Source organism: Ranitomeya imitator, chromosome 1 (assembly GCF_032444005.1).
Source record: "Ranitomeya imitator isolate aRanImi1 chromosome 1, aRanImi1.pri, whole genome shotgun sequence".
NCBI classification, from domain to species: domain Eukaryota; kingdom Metazoa; phylum Chordata; class Amphibia; order Anura; family Dendrobatidae; genus Ranitomeya; species Ranitomeya imitator.
Genome location: NC_091282.1, coordinates 451320150 through 451336770, shown reverse-complemented (window position 1 = coordinate 451336770; position 16621 = coordinate 451320150). Strand labels below are relative to the sequence as shown.

The 16621-nt window shown below is 40.4% G+C and overlaps 1 protein-coding gene and 2 long non-coding RNA genes across 3 annotated transcripts in view; 1 reads left to right on the top strand and 2 right to left on the bottom strand.

Annotated features, from left to right (window-relative positions):
- Positions 1-16621, bottom strand: part of KDM4C (lysine demethylase 4C) — a 606931-nt gene that overhangs the window by 203463 nt on the left and 386847 nt on the right. The window lies entirely within an intron of this gene.
- LOC138675900 (uncharacterized) lies at positions 5987-6702 on the bottom strand. The gene is made up of 3 exons (XR_011320729.1): positions 6578-6702; positions 6432-6482; positions 5987-6022 (listed from the first exon to the last, which is right to left on the bottom strand). It is a non-coding gene; the product is annotated as an uncharacterized lncRNA (long non-coding RNA).
- On the top strand, positions 9414-10719 carry LOC138675896 (uncharacterized). The gene is made up of 3 exons (XR_011320728.1): positions 9414-9527; positions 9623-9673; positions 10082-10719. It is a non-coding gene; the product is annotated as an uncharacterized lncRNA (long non-coding RNA).

Below are 16621 nucleotides of genomic sequence, written 5' to 3'. Positions count from 1 at the left end.
GGCACCTCCAAGATTTGTACGCTCAGATAACTTTGACCAACGATTCAGACATTATTTAGCCTGTTAGGGTTATGGCTTGTTCACTACCATCATTAGGAAAGGTTATGTGATGCAAATTTCCCAGCTTTAGGCTAGTCTTACACGTCCAGAAAATTCTGGTACTGGATAAATCGGTACCGGAGTTATCTGTGTCCTTGTGCTCACGTGGCACATCAGTGTGTCAAACGTGCGTCAGTAATGTGCCGCATCAGTGTGTCAAACGTGCGGCAATCGTGTGCCGCCCGTATGCCAACTGAGGACCACACGGACCGTGCAGGAGACAGCGCTACAGTTAAGCGCTGTCCCCTGTTTTGGTGCTGAAGCCGGAATTCATTCCTTCTCCGCAGCAGCGTTCGCTGGAGAGAAGGAATGAAAAATAAAGGGTTTATTTATTTATTTATTTTGTTAAAAATAAAGTTTGGGGTCACCTAAAGCAGAAGGCTATAATAAGATAGCAAAGCATTTTCAAGTTGACGTTAGCTCCATTTGAAATGTAATAACGAAATGGCAGTTAACATGAGCAGTGGAATTTAAGATGAGGTCTGGAAGAACAAGTAAAATTTCAGTAAGAGCAGCTTGCAGGATTGCTAGAGAGACAAATCAGAACTCCCGCTTGACTGCAAAAGACCTTCAGAAAGATATAGCAGACTCTGGAGTTGTGGTACATTGTTCAACTGTTCAGAGACACCTGCAAAAATATGGCCTTCATGGAAGACTCATCAGAAGAAAACCTCTTCTGTGTCCTTACCATAAAATTCAGCTTCAGAAGTATGCAAAGGAACATGTAAACCAGCTGTATGCATTTTGGAAACAAGTCCTGGGGACTGATGTTAGAATAGAACTCTTTGGATACAATGATACAATGATCTAAGGTATGTGTAAATAAAAAAACAAAAAAAAGGCACAATTTCAGGAAAAGAACATTTTGCCAACCATTAAGCATGGGGGTGGATCAATCATGCTTTTGGGGTGGTGTTGCACCCAATGGCACAGGGAACATTTCACAGGTAGAGAGAAGAATGGATTCAATGAAATTTCAACAAACATAACACCATCTTTAAAAAAGCTGAAGCTGAAAAGAGGATAGCTTCTACAAATGTATAATGATCTTAAACACATGTGAAAATCCACAATAGACTTCCTCAAGGGCACAAGCTGAAGGTTTTACAATGGCCCTCACAGTCCCCTGATATGAACATTAATTGAAAATCTGGCTAGACCTAAAATGGCAGTGCATGCAAGACGACCCAGAAATCTCACGGAACTGGAAGAATTTTCCAAGGAAGAATGAATAAAAATCCCTCAAAGAATTAACCCCTTAATCCCATATGACGTACTATCCCGTTCAGGTGGGGTGGGCTTTAATTCCCACAGACGGGATAGTACGTCATAGGTGATCGGCTGCGCTCACGGGGGGAGCACAGCCGATCGCGGCCGGGTGTCAGCTGCTTATCGCAGCTGACATCCGGCACTATGTGCCAGGAGCGGTCACGGACCGCCCCCGGCACATTAACCCCCGGCACACCGCGATCAAACATGATCGCGATGTGCCGGCGGTATAGGGAAGCATCGCGCAGGGAGAGGGCTCCCTGCGGGCTTCCCTGAGCCCCCCGCAGCAACGCGATGTGATCGCGTTGCTGCGAGGGTCTCCTACCTCCTTCCTCCTTGCTGGACCCGGATCCAACATGGCCGCGGCATCCGGGTCCTGCAGGGAGGGAGGTGGCTTACCAAGTGCCTGCTCAGAGCAGGCACTTGGTAACGCTGCACTGCTCTCAGACAGATCGGTGATCTGTCAGAGTGCTGTGCAAACTGGCAGATCACCGATCTGTACTGTCCCCCCCCAGGGACAAAGTAAAAAAATAAAAAAAAATTTTTCCAAATGTGTAAAAAAAAATTAAAAAAAATATTCCTAAATAATGAAAAAAAAAAATTTTTTATTCCCATAAATATATTTCTTTATCTAAATAATAATAAAAACAATAAAAGTACACATATTTAGTATCGCCGCGTCCGTAATGACCAGACCTATAAAACTGGTCCACTAGTTAACCCCTTCAGTAAACACTGTAAGAAAAAAAAAAAAAACGAGGCAAAAAACAACGCTTTATCATACCGCCGACCAAAAAGTGGAATAACACGCGATCAAAAAGACAGATATAAATAACCATGGTACCGCTGAAAACGTCATCTTGTCCCGCAAAAAACGAGCCGCAATACAGCATCAGCGAAAAAATAAAAAAGTTATAGTCCTGAGAATAAAGCGATGCAAAAATAATTATTTTTTCTATAAAATAGTTTTTATCGTATAAAAGCGCCAAAACATAAAAAAATTATTTAAATGAGGTATCGCTGTAATCGTACTGACCCGAAGAATAAAACTGCTTTATCAATTTTACCAAACGCGGAACGGTATAAACGCCTCCCCCAAAAGAAATTCATGAATAGCTGGTTTTTGGTCATTCTGCTTCACAAAAATCGTAATAAAAAGCGATCTAAAAATGTCACGTGCCCGAAAATGTTACCAATAAAAACGTCAACTCGTCCCGCAAAAAACAAGACCTCACATGACTCTGTGGACCAAAATATGGAAAAATTATAGCTCTCAAAATGTGGTAATGCAAAAAATATTTTTTGCAATAAAAAGCGCGTTTCAGTGTGTGACGGCTGCCAATCATAAAAATCCACTAAAAAACCCGCTATAAAAGTAAATCAAACCCCCCTTCATCACCCCCCTAGTTAGGGAAAAATTAAAAAAAAATTATTTATTTCCATTTTCCCATTAGGGTTAGGGCTAGGGTTAGGGCTAGGGTTAGGGCTTAGGGTTAGGGCTAGGGTTAGGGCTAGGGTTAGGGTTAGGGCTAGGGCCACAGTTAGCGTTGGGGCTAAAGTTAGGGTTAGGGTTGGGGCTAAAGTTACGGTTAGGGTTTAGATTACATTTACAGTTGGGAATAGGGTTGGGATTAGGGTTAGGGGTGTGTCAGGGTTAGAGGTGTGGTTAGGGTTACTGTTGGGATTAGGGTTAGGGGTGTGTTTGGATTAGGGTTTCAGTTATAATTGAGGGGTTTCCACTGTTTAGGCACATCAGGGGCTCTCCAAACGCGACATGGCGTCCGATCTCAATTCCAGCCAATTCTGCGTTGAAAAAGTAAAACAGTGCTCCTTCCCTTCCGAGCTCTCCCGTGTGCCCAAACAGGGGTTTACCCCAACATATGGGGTATCAGCGTACTCCGGACAAATAGGACAACAACTTTTGGGGTCCAATTTCTCCTGTTACCCTTGGGAAAATACAAAACTGGGGGCTAAAAAATATTTTTTGTGGGAAAAAAAAGATTTTTTATTTTCAAGGCTCTGTGTTATAAACTGTAGTGAAACACTTGGGGGTTCAAAGTTCTCACAACACATCTACATGAGTTCCCTGGGGGGTCTAGTTTCCAATATGGGGTCACTTGTGGGGGGTTTCTACTGTTTAGGTACATTAGGGGCTCTGCAAACGCAATGTGACACCTGCAGACCATTCCATCTAAGTCTGCATTCCAAATGGCGCTCCTTCCCTTCCGAGCCCTCCCATGCAGCCAAACAGTGGTTCCCCCCCACATATGGGGTATCAGCGCACTCAGGACAAATTGGACAACAACTTTTGGGGTCGAATCTCTCTTCTTACCCTCGGGAAAATACAAAACTGGGGGCTAAAAAATAATTTTTGTGGAAAAAAATTTTTGTTTTATTTTTACGGCTCTGCATTATAAACTTCTGTGAAGCACTTGGTGGGTCAAAGTGCTCACCACACCTCTAGATAAGTTCCTTAGGGGGTCTACTTTCCAAAATGGTGTCACTTGTGGGGGGTTTCAATGTTTAGGCACATCAGGGGCTCTCCAAACGCAACATGGTGTCCCATCTCGATTCCAGTCAATTTTGCATTGAAAAGTCAAATGGCGCTCCTTCGCTTCCGAGCTCTGTCATGCGCCCAAACAGTGGTTTACCCCCACATATGGGGTATCGGTGTACTCAGGACAAATTGTACAACAACTTTTGCGGTCCATTTCTCCTGTTACCCTTGGTAAAATAAAACAAATTGGAGCTGAAGTAAACTTTTTGTGAAAAAAAGTTAAATGTTCATTTTTATTTAAACATTCCAAAAATTCCTGTGAAGCACCAGAAGGGTTAATAAACTTCTTGAATATGGTTTTGAGCACCTTGAGGGGTGCAGTTTTTAGAATGGTGTCACATTTGGGTATTTTCTATCATATAGACCCCTCAAAATGACTTCAAATGAGATGTGGTCCCTAAAAAAAAAATGGTGTTGTAAAAATGAGAAATTGCTGGTCAACTTTTAACCCTTATAACTCCCTAACAAAAAAAAATTTTGGTTCCAAAATTGTGCTGATGTAAAGTAAACATGTGGGAAATGTTACTTATAAAGTATTTTGTGTGACATATCTCTGTGATTTAATTGCATAAAAATTCAAAGTTGGAAAATTGCGAAATTTTCATAATTTTCGCCAAATTTCCATTTTTTTTCACAAACAAACGCAGGTACTATCAAAGAATTTTTACCACTACCATGAAGTACGATATGTCCCGAGAAAACAATGTCAGAATCACTGGGATCTGTTGAAGCGTTCCAGAGTTATAACCTCATAAAGGGACAGTGGTCAGAATTGTAAAAATTGGCCCGGTCATTAACGTGCAAACCACCCTCGGGGCTTAAGGGGTTAAAAGATTCTGGCTACAAAAAAGACAGGGCACAGCACTTCAAGCAAGTAAGCAGCATCATTTCATATTGTCTATCTACTTGGCACTAGTGCGAGCACCAGCCACTTTGGCACTTGTCACTTTACAACTTGTCATATATCTATATGGACTGCCACATGGATCTAATAATTCAGTATATACTACTTGAGGCATAACTTTGCAGATAAATACTTTATACTCTAGTACTGTTCCATCCATTAAATGGTTTTGTATATTCCAATTATTTTAGCATGCAATTCAAATGGTGCTCTATATCCCTTGCCCTGTCTTATCGGTGTTCAGTTATTAGCTATCAATTAATTATTGATGAATTATCCATTAACCACCTACTTTGATTACCGCACAAACTCGTGTATAAGCTGAGTGTTTCATAACATTTTTTGTGCTGAAACCACCCCCCCCCTCGGCTCATACATGAGTCAATTGTCCAAAAAGCTGGCGGGGGGAGCGGCGGAGCAGCTGGTCACAGAGGCAGAAGCCGAGGGCTGCGGCTGTAACAGCTTCTAAAGAGAAATAAATATTAATTTCTCTTATAACAGCACACAGCAACAGCCGCCGGCTTCCAGAAGACATCCTACTCACCCACCAGCGTGCCCTCGCACCATCTCGATGGTTCCGGCTTCCAGCAGCTCTTCCGGCACCATGTGAGGTAATGAATATGCACGGGTCTCCACTCCCATAGGCGTGGAGCGTATATTCATTACCTTAATGAGCGGCGCCACGTGATCGCTCAGTACAGGAAGAGCTGCAAGAAGCCGGAACAATCGAGATGCTGCGAAGGCAACAGGACCAATGAGATGCTGTGAGGGCCCGCTGGTGGGTGAGTAGGCTAGGGGATAAGGAGCCATGCATACCTGGGTGGGATGGGGGAGACATGCATAGCAGGACAGGGACCGGGGAACATGCATAGCAGGACAGGGACCGGGGAGCATGCATAACAGGACAGGGACCGGGGAGCCATGCATAGCAAGACAGGACAGGGGAGCGATGCATACAATGATAGGGAACGGGGTGCCATGCATAACAGGACAAGGACTGGAGAGCCATACATACAATGACAAATATACAAGACAAACAGCCGCACTCAAGTCTTAATTTCAATGCAGAAAGAAATATTTTTGCTTTTATTCAAGTGTATATGCACCATCAGATAATTTTTGAGGAAAAGTAGTAAATGATAGCGGACAACGACGTGACGTTTCGACCAGGTACGGTCTTTCTCAAAACCTCACTGTAAAGATAAATGCGATACATAAGTGTGCTGTACAAATATACATGTAAAAAGAAGACCACTACAATACATGCAGATAAAAACCAATACCCTGTGCAAAACTGTAAAACATTCAAAATTATAAAGCTACAAAAATCTACATAAACATATACATATATACAAAATTACATGCATATGTGCATATATACACATACACGCTAATGAGTATACAGCTAGCAGTACATAGACTACGGACTCAATTACGTCCCAGGGCCAGAAATTGTAGTGTATAAAGGGCTAGGTAGCAATCCTCTGGGAATGTGTTACATGAAAGGACTATTCAAGAACATAGCATCAAAAGAACATTGCTGTATTGAAATATACCCACAGAGATGTAGTTAGCATTGTACAAGACGCCATATAAACTAACCTTAAGTAGGAGGAGTGGTTTAGGAAGAAACAGAATGAGAGTCCCCAAGGACTAAAAAGAAGCAGAAAGGACATGGTTAAATATGGTGAACTGAAGACCAAGATGAAGCAAAAGAGATTCCAGCATAATGTAAGCACAGTATTTACCAGCTCCAGGTAGAGTACAAGAGTAAGATGTCCGTCACATTGGTGGTGCAGTGGCTCGTGTGAGCGCTGTTGGCGCTATAAGTACACCGCAGTAGCGGTTACATCCGGTATCTGCTTGTATGAGAACGAGGTCTGGCCCGCAGAGACCGGCGCCTGCGCAGTAAAGGATCGGTTTAGAGCCAAGTATCGCAGCTGTGGACAAAGTGTGGAAGCGTCGGAGCGTGCGCAGTTTGCTACAACCGAATCGTGCCTGCGCAGGGGGAACGAGGTCTGGCCCGCAGAGCAATGTGCGTGCCAGACCGGCGCCTGCGCAGTAGAGGACGGGTCTAGAGCCAAGTATCGCAGATGTGTAGTGCTTAAAGCGAACCGCGCCTGCGCTGGGGAACTCTGTTAGTAGTGATAAGGAAGTTGTGGAGCTGTGTGCCGAGCACAGAGTAAATTCTATGTGTAGGAGGGAGGGATCCCCCTTGAATAAAAATAGCAGCAATAAGGAGGCTAGAGTGCCAAGCGCTGAGCAGGATAAAACAGAGGATATAAGTAAAAGCAGAGCAGGCAGGAGCACAGGAAGAGGGAAAAAAATATTAAAACGCCCCAGGAAATAAAGCCACAGGTATACAAGAAACTGTACCACAGTCTGGGACCAAAGGTATATCCCTGTAGGAAAAATTGTTAAGACAATGGCATAAAGTATATAACATACGAATGTATACTATGCAGAGGTCTGGAGAGAAATAAAAATAAAGATAAAAATAAAAACAAAAAAATGAAACAACTGAAAAAATATAAGATAAAACAAAAAATAATAATAATAAAACAAAAAAACGGAAATGAAAGAAATGAAAAAAAATGAAAAATGAAAAAAAAAATGAAAAAATTCTATTTTAAAAAATAAAAAAAGGGGGAGAAGAAAGAATTTTTAGGGAAAAATTAAAAAAAACTAAAATGAAAAAATACAGGAACAAGAGTAACATTTGAAAAATATGTATATAAAAATAAAAAAAGAGAAAACAAAAAAAGGGGGAAAAAAAGGAAAAAAGGTAAAAGAAAAAAGAAAAAAAGGAAAAGAAAAAGAACCAGCAAAATGATGGTAAACTTACCACGAGTGGCAGACTGTAGCGAAAAAATAAAGGGATTTTCTGTGCTTCCTACCTAAGAAGTCTAGATAAAGAGGAAGGAAGAGGCAAAGAGTGGTTAGGAAGGCGGTCTTGATACAGTGACATGTAAGGAGTGCAGTATACAATAATCACTATACACTCTGACCATATAACTCTATTCTAAAGGGTGAAGTCCAATTCCCTATTGAGGCCTTTTGGGGCCAAAGTCTGTAATGTGTAGATCCAGAACGATTCTGGAGGTAAGAGGTTTAACAAAGGATTTTACACCTGTGAAACTAACTTTATTGTATACCTAATCAAGTGTCCCTGTGGTCTTATGTACGTGGGAGAAACCGTACAGCATGTGCGTGACAGAATTTCAAGCCACAAGTCTACCATTAGACTCAAGAAAACCTGGCTTCCACTCCCCCATCACTTTGTCTCAGCCAACCATTCCGTGTCGCAACTCCGGTATCAGGTAATTGAAAAAGTGGAACGACCGAGACGGGGTGGTGACCACATAAAACTCCTCAAGGAACGAGAATCGTTCTGGATCTACACATTACAGACTTTGGCCCCGAAAGGCCTCAATAGGGAATTGGACTTCACCCTTTAGAATAGAGTTATATGGTCAGAGTGTATAGTGATTATTGTATACTGCACTCCTTACATGTCACTGTATCAAGACCGCCTTCCTAACCACTCTTTGCCTCTTTCTTCCTCTTTTTCTAGACTTCTTAGGTAGGAAGCACAGAAAATCCCTTTATTTTTTCGCTACAGTCTGACACTCGTGGTAAGTTTACCATTATTTTGCTGGTTCTTTTTCTTTTCCTTTTTTCCTTTACCTTTTTTTCCCCCTTTTTTGTTTTCTCTTTTTTATTTTTATATACATATTTTTCAAATGTTACTCTTGTTCCTGTATTTTTTCATTTTAGTTTTTTCAATTTTTCCCTAAAAATTCTTTCCCCCCCCCCTTTTTTTATTTTTTAAAATAGAATTTGTTCATTTTTTTCATTTTTCATTTTTTTTCATTTCTTTCATTTTTTCCATTTTTTTGTTTTATTATTATTTTTTCTTTTAGCTTTTATTTTTCCAGTTGTTTCATTTTTTCATTTTTATTTTTATTTCTCTCCAGACCTCTGCATAGTATACATTCGTATGTTATATACTTTATGCCATTGTCTTAACAATTTTTCCTACAGGGATATACCTTTGGTCCCAGACTGTGGTACAGTTTCTTGTATACCTGTGGCTTTATTTCCTGGGGCGTTTTAATATTTTTTTCCCTCTTCCTGTGCTCCTGCCTGCTCTGCTTTTACTTATATCCTCTGTTTTATCCTGCTCAGCGCTTGGCACTCTAGCCTCCTTATTGCCGCTATTTTTATTCAAGGGGGATCCCTCCCTCCTACACATAGAATTTACTCTGTGCTCAGCACACAGCTCCACAACTTCCTTATCACTACTAACAGAGTTCCCCAGCGCAGGCGCGGTTCGCTTTAAGCACTACACATCTGCGATACTTGGCTCTAGACCCGTCCTCTACTGCGCAGGCGCCGGTCTGGCACGCACATTGCTCTGCGGGCCAGACCTCGTTCCCCCTGCGCAGGCACGATTCGGTTGTAGCAAACTGCGCACGCTCCGACGCTTCCACACTTTGTCCACAGCTGCGATACTTGGCTCTAAACCGATCCTCTACTGCACAGGCGCCGGTCTCTGCGGGCCAGACCTCGTTCTCATACAAGCAGATACTGGATGTAACCGCTACTGCGGTGTACTTATAGCGCCAACAGCGCTCACACGAGCCACTGCACCACCAATGTGACGGACATCTTACTCTTGTACTCTACCTGGAGCTGGTAAATACTGTGCTTACATTATGCTGGAATCTCTTTTGCTTCATCCTGGTCTTCAGTTCACCATATTTAACCATGTCCTTTCTGCTTCTTTTTAGTCCTTGGCGACTCTCATTCTGTTTCTTCCTAAACCACTCCTCCTACTTAAGGTTAGTTTATATGGCGTCTTGTACAATGCTAACTACATCTCTGTGGGTATATTTCAATACAGCAATGTTCTTTTGATGCTATGTTCTTGAATAGTCCTTTCATGTAACACATTCCCAGAGGATTGCTACCTAGCCCTTTATACACTACAATTTCTGGCCCTGGGAAGTAATTGAGTCCGTAGTTATGTACTGCTAGCTGTATACTCATTAGCGTGTATGTGTATATACGCATATATGCATGTAATTTTGTATATATGTATATGTTTATGTAGATTTTTGTAGCTTTATAATTTTGTATGTTTTACAGTTTTGCACAGGGTATTGGTTTTTATCTGCATGTATTGTAGTGTTCTTCTTTTTACATGTATATTTGTACAGCACACTTATGTATCGCATTTATCTTTACAGTGAGGTTTTGAGAAAGACCGTACCTGGTCGAAACGTCACCTCGTTGTCCGCTATCATTTACTACTTTTCCTCAAAAATTATCTGGTGGTGCATATACACTTGAATAAAAGCAAAAAAATTTCTTTCTGCATTGAAATTAAGACTTGAGTGCGGCTGTTTTTCTTGTATATTTGACGTTGGATGTCCAGCCAGCACCTCCCTCATTGGATTCTACAGTGTGCCCATCTTTCTTCTGGATACAATACATACAATAACAGCAATGGGGGAGCCATGCATACCTGGACAGGGATGGGGGAGCCATGCATACCAGGACAGGGATGAGGTGAAAATGCATACCCGGCTTATACTTGAATCATTAAGCTTACCCAGTTTTCCATAGCAAAATTAGGCGCCTCAGCTTATACTCTGGTCGGCTTATACTCGAGTATATACAGTACTCAATTTTTCATTTAAGAACTTGTTTCGAATAAAATTTGGGCAGTTAAGTACCATTGTATTCTATGATTTTATGATACTCAAGTACACGGTTTTATAAATATATTATTATAATATCTATTGCCCCTCTCCCGAGCTTGTTTTCTTCCTGTTGAGTCTTCAATTTATTATGTCTCTGTGTTTTAAAATTATTCTAATAAATATTTAAATCTTATCCATAGTGGTGTTTCATATTTATAGGTTTCATTCGTACAAAAAACATTTACAAGCAGTGATACTTAGCAAAAAAAAAGGGGGTGGGGGGTGTTACTAGCTATTAATCATGCAGGGAGCCCAAACTTTTGCATTGGACCATTTTGCTTCCTGTAATACTTAAAATTAAAAAACTTACAATATATTTTTGGAGGGTCCTAAAATACATAGTAAATGTGTCATCTTTAACATTAGCCCTTTTAGAGATCATTTCATTTTCAACTTGCTTAACTGTTCACAATAACAGTAATTTTGACCAGGGGTGCCCAAAGTTTTACATGCCACTGTAGTATATTCTTTTCCAAGTAGCCAAAGAGGATATTTATTTCTGATGGTTTAGCTACTAGGAGTCTACACAAGGAGTAGTATAATGCTATCATTACAGAGTCCTGCACATAAAACGCACAGAACAGCTCCAAGTACAAAATCTGAGCTATCTAAGATGCACACAGATACAGGAGAAATAATTTTGTTGGTCAGACAGGATTTATAGAGAATACTGAATTGTGAAGGTCAAAACCTGTGACTAGTAAAAATGAAAGAATCGCAGAAGCATTGTCCAGCGTTCACATCAGTATTCTGGGGTCGAGATACAGGAGCCGGGCAAACTTCCTGCCCACTTTCCTGGCACCTCTTCTAATTAGTAGGTCTGATGAGACATCACAAGAGCATCGTACCACAACAATGATGTTGCATCGCTCCTACAAATCAGAAAAGGTACTAGTGATTCTGGCAGATGGGAGGCAGTCACAACGACCTTTAATTACTGATGTGGTCACTGGTCAAGAGTCTTAAAAATATATGTGCTCATCTCCAGTGACTAATCATAAATATGCAATATTAGCAATACAAATAAGTCAAACATGTCTAAGTTAGGATTGCCACTTTAAAACTATAGGGTGCAAAAAAAATTTTTTAACCGCTTAAGGACCAAGCCACTTTATATGTTAATGACAGAGTCTCATTTTAGAATTCTGATTAGTGCTATTTTATATGGTAACAACTTAACGCTTTAACGTATGCCAGTGATTAGGAGATTGTGTTTCATGACATATTGTATTTCATTATAGTGGTAAATTTTGGTTAATATTTCCATTTTTTTTCAGTTTATACCACACAAAATAGTTAAAAACTAACATTTGCCACATGTCTACTTTACATCAGCACCATTTTATAAACCTTTTTTGTTAGGAAGTTAGAAGGGTTAAAAGTTGATCATCAACTTCTCATTTTTACAACAAAATTTACAAAACCAGTTTTTTTTTTTTTTTTTGAAGGACCACATCACATTTGAAGTGACTTTGACGGTCCTATATGACAAAAAAATACCCAAAAGTTACATCAATCTAAAAACGGTACCTCTCAACGTACTCAAAATCATATTCAAGAAGTTTATTAACCCTTTTAGTACTTCACAGGAATTAAAGCAACTTGGAAGAAGAAAAATTAAAATTAGATTTTTTCCCACAAAAATGTTGCTTTCGCCCTAAATTTGGCATTTTCACAAGGGTAACAGGAGAAAATGGAGTATACAAATTGTTGTGCAATTTCTACTGAGTAAAAAAATACCTCAAACGTGGTGGAAAACTACTACATTGATGCACAGCAGGGCTCGGAAGGGAAGGAGCACCAACTTGAATTTTGGAGTGCAAAATTGACTGGAATAAATAACGAACACCATGTCGATTTGCAGATCCTCGGATGTGCCTAAACAGGTGTTTCCATTTTGGAAACTACAGTTATCAATGAACTTCTCTAGATGTGTGGTGATCACCTTGAACCCACAGGGCGTCACAGAATTTTATTAACTTTGATCTGTAAAAATAAAAAAACAACATTTTCCAGAGAAAAAAAAAATTGCTTCAGCCCAAAATGTTTCATTTTCAAAAGGGTAATGTGAAAAATGGACCATAAAATTTGTTTTGCAATTTCTCCTGAGTATACAGATACCCCATATGTGGCGTAAAACTATTTAGGCACATGGCAGGGCTTGGAAGGGAAGGGGCACCAATTGAATTCTGGAACAATTTTGGCTGGAATAGATAGCAGGTGCCACATCACATTTGAAGAGCTCCTGACATGCTAAAACAAAAGAAAACCCTTCAAGAAAAAACATTCCCTCTCCCAGCCTCCTAAATGTTGCAATCAATAATGATCGTGGCATTTAGGGGGTTAAATAGCTGGGGGCAATGTCGGCAGCTCCAGACAGCAATCGCGCGGACACAGCTCATCTATGTTCTTCACAGCATTGGATGGAAACCCCCATACAACTATAATGTAAAGGTACGCTAAATGTCGTGAAATGGTCAAGAGAATGTCAAGGGTGTGTAAAGTTATCAAAGGGGGAAAATTTGAGGAATCTAAAGTTTCACATTTCCTGATTAGTGCATCTTTATTTCACCTTTACATATGTGGTTTTTGTGGTTTGTTGTTTTCAGTCTGAATCTACAATGAATACATTCCAACAAGAACAAAGAAAAATCATTATTTGAAAAGGTATGTTGAAACATGTGAGTGTGTGTGTGACACATTTTCATGTGATGGATCTTGCTGTTCTTGTTGAAGTGTGCACACATGCATACTATAGATAAACCATAACCTTAATATCATGATAAGTACTTCAATTTAGGAATGCTTTAACCCCTTAATGACAGAGCCAATTTGGTACTTAATGACTAAGCCAATTTTTGCAATTCTTACCACCGTCATTAAATGAGGTTATAGCTCTTGAAAGCTTCAACGTATCCCACTGATCAGAGATTGTTTTTTGTGACATAGTACTTCATGTTAGTGGTAAAGTTTCTTCGATATAACTTGCGTTTATTTATGAAAAAAAATGGAAATTTGGAAAAAATTGTGAAAATGTTGCAACTTTTAAACTTCATTTTTGTACCCTTAAATCAGAGTTGTGCCACATAAAATAGTTAATTAAGATTTTCCACATGTCAACTTTACATCAGCACAATTTTAGAAACTTATTTTTTTATTAGGACGTTATAAGGGTTAAAAGATGACCAGTGATTTCTCATTTTTCTAACAAAATTTACAAAATCATTTTTATGGACCGTCTCACATTTGAAGTGAGTTACAGGGTCAATGTAACAGAAAATACCCAAAAGTGACACCATTCTAAAAACTGCACCCCTCATGGTGTGCAAAACCCCATACAAGAAGCTTATTAACCATTCAGGTGCTTCACGAGAACTAAAGCTATGTGGAAGGAAAAAATTAACATTTTACCTTTTTCACAAAAAGTTTACTTTGGAGCCACTTTTCTTTATTTTCACAAAGGAGTCAGGAGAAAAAGGATCACAAAATTTGTTGTGCAATTTCTCCAGAGTGCATTAATACCCCGTATGTGGGGGGAAAGCCACTGTTTAGGAGCATGGCAGGGCTCAGAAGGGAGGGAGGACAGTTTCACTTTTTGAACGTAAAATTGTCTGGAAACAATGGTGGCGCCATGTCACGTTTGGCGACACGCTGATGTACCTAAACAGTAAAAGCCCCCAAATGCTCACGCCAACCCTAATCCCAACACACCCCTAACCTTAATCCCCAACCATAACCCTAACCACAAACCTAACGCTAGCTCACCCCTAACTTTAGCCCAACCCAAACTCTAATGGAAAAAAGGAAATACTTTTTATTATTTTTACCTAACTAAGGAGGTGATAATTTTACGGTTCATGGCTCCATCCATTCTCCCATTGATGCGGTGAAGTAGTCCTGTGCCCTTAGCAGAGAAACACCCCCAAATCAATGTTTACACCTCCATGCTTGACAGTGAGGACGGTGTTCTTTGGGTCATAGGCAGTATTTCGCTTCCTCCAAACACGGCGAGTTAAGTTAATGGCAAAGACCTCAATTTTTGTTTCATCTGACCACAGCACCATCTCCCAATCACTCACAGAATCATCCCGGTGTTCATTGGCAAGCTTCAGATGGGCCCGCACATGTGCCTTCTTAAGCAGGGTGACCTTGCGGGCACCGCAAGATTTTAAACCTTGACGGTGTAATGTGTTCGCAAAGGTTTTCTTTTCATGACTGTGGTCCCAGATGCCTTGAGATCATTAACAAGTTCCCCCCGTGTAGTTTTAAGCTGATCTCTCACCTTCCTCATGAAAATGGATACCCCACGAGGTGAGATTTTGCACTGTGCCCCAAATTGGTTGATTGACAGTCATTTTGTATTTCTTCCATTTTCTTACTATTGCACCAACAGTTGTCTCCTTCTCCGTTATGGTTTTCTAGCCCATTTCAGCTTTGTGCAGGTCTATGATATTGTCATAGATTTGGCTATCTTAGGAGGATATCAGTTTGTGCAGGTAACTATTACTGTGCAGAATTATTAGGCAACTTAACAAAAACCAAATATATCCTTATCTCACTTGTTTATTTTCATCAGGTAAACCAATATACTGTAACTGCACAAAATTTAGAAATAAACATTTCTAACATGCAAAAACAAACCCCCCAAAATTAGTGACCAATATAGCCACCTTTCTTTATGATGACACTCAGCAGCCTTCCATCCATAGATTCTGTCAGTTGCTTGATCTGATAATGATCAACATTGCGTGCAGCAGCCACCACAGCCTCCCAGACACTGTTCCAAGAGGTGTACTGTTTTCCCTCCCTGTAGATCTCACATTTTATGAGGGATCACAGGTTCTCTATGGGGTTCAGATCAGGTGAATAAGGGGGCCATGTCATTTTTTCTTCTTTAAAACCTTTACTGGCCAGCCACGCTGTGGAGTAGTTGGAGGCATGTGATGGAGCATTTTCCTTCATGAAAATCATGTTTTTATTGAACGATACTGACTTCTTCCTGTACCACTGCTTGAAAAAGTCTTCCAGAAACTGGCAGTAAGTATGGGAGTTGAGCTTCACTCCATCTTCAACCCGAAAAGGTCCCACAAGTTCATCTTTGATGATACCAGCCCATACCAGTACCTCACCTCCACCTTGCTGGCGTCTGAGTCGGAGTGGAGCTCTCTGCCCTTTACTGATCCAGCCCCTGGCCCATCAAGAGTCAATCATGTCATCAGTCCATAAAACCTTTGAAAAGTTAGTCTTAAGATATTTCTTGGCCCAGACTTAACGTTTTATTTTATGTTTCTTGTTCATAGGTGGTCGTTTTTCAGCCTTCCTTACCTTGGTCATGTCCCTGAGTATCGCACACCCTGTGCTTTTTGTTACTCCAGTAACGTTGCAGCTCTGCAATATGGCACAACTGGTGGCAAATAGCATCTTGGCAGCTTCACGCTTGATTTTCCTCAATTCATGGGCAGTTATTTTGTGCCTTTTTTGCCCAACAGGCCTCTTGCGACCCTGTTGGCAATTTGTCATGAAACGCTTGATTGTTCGGTGATCACGCTTCAAAAGCTTGGCAATTTCAAGACTGCTGCATCCCTCTGCAAGACATCTCACAATTTGGGACTTTTCAGAGCCCATCAAATCTCTCTTCTGACCCATTTTGCCAAAGGAAAGGAAGTTTCCTAATAATTAAGCACATCTTATATAGGGTTTTGATGTCATTAGACAACACCCCTCGTCATTACAGAGATGCACATCACCTGATTTACTTTATCGGTAGTTGGCTCTCAAGCCTAAACAGCTTGGAGTAGGACAACATGGATAAAAAGTATCATGTGGTCCAAAAAACAAGATGCCTAATTCTGCACGCAGTGTATATATTTATATAATAGCAAAGTACACTGCTCAAAAAAATAAAGGGAACACTAAAATCCCACATCCTAGATATCACTGAATGAAATATTTCAGTTGTAAATCTTTATTCATTACATAGTGGAATGTTTTGAGAACAATAAAACCTAAAAATGCTCAACGTAA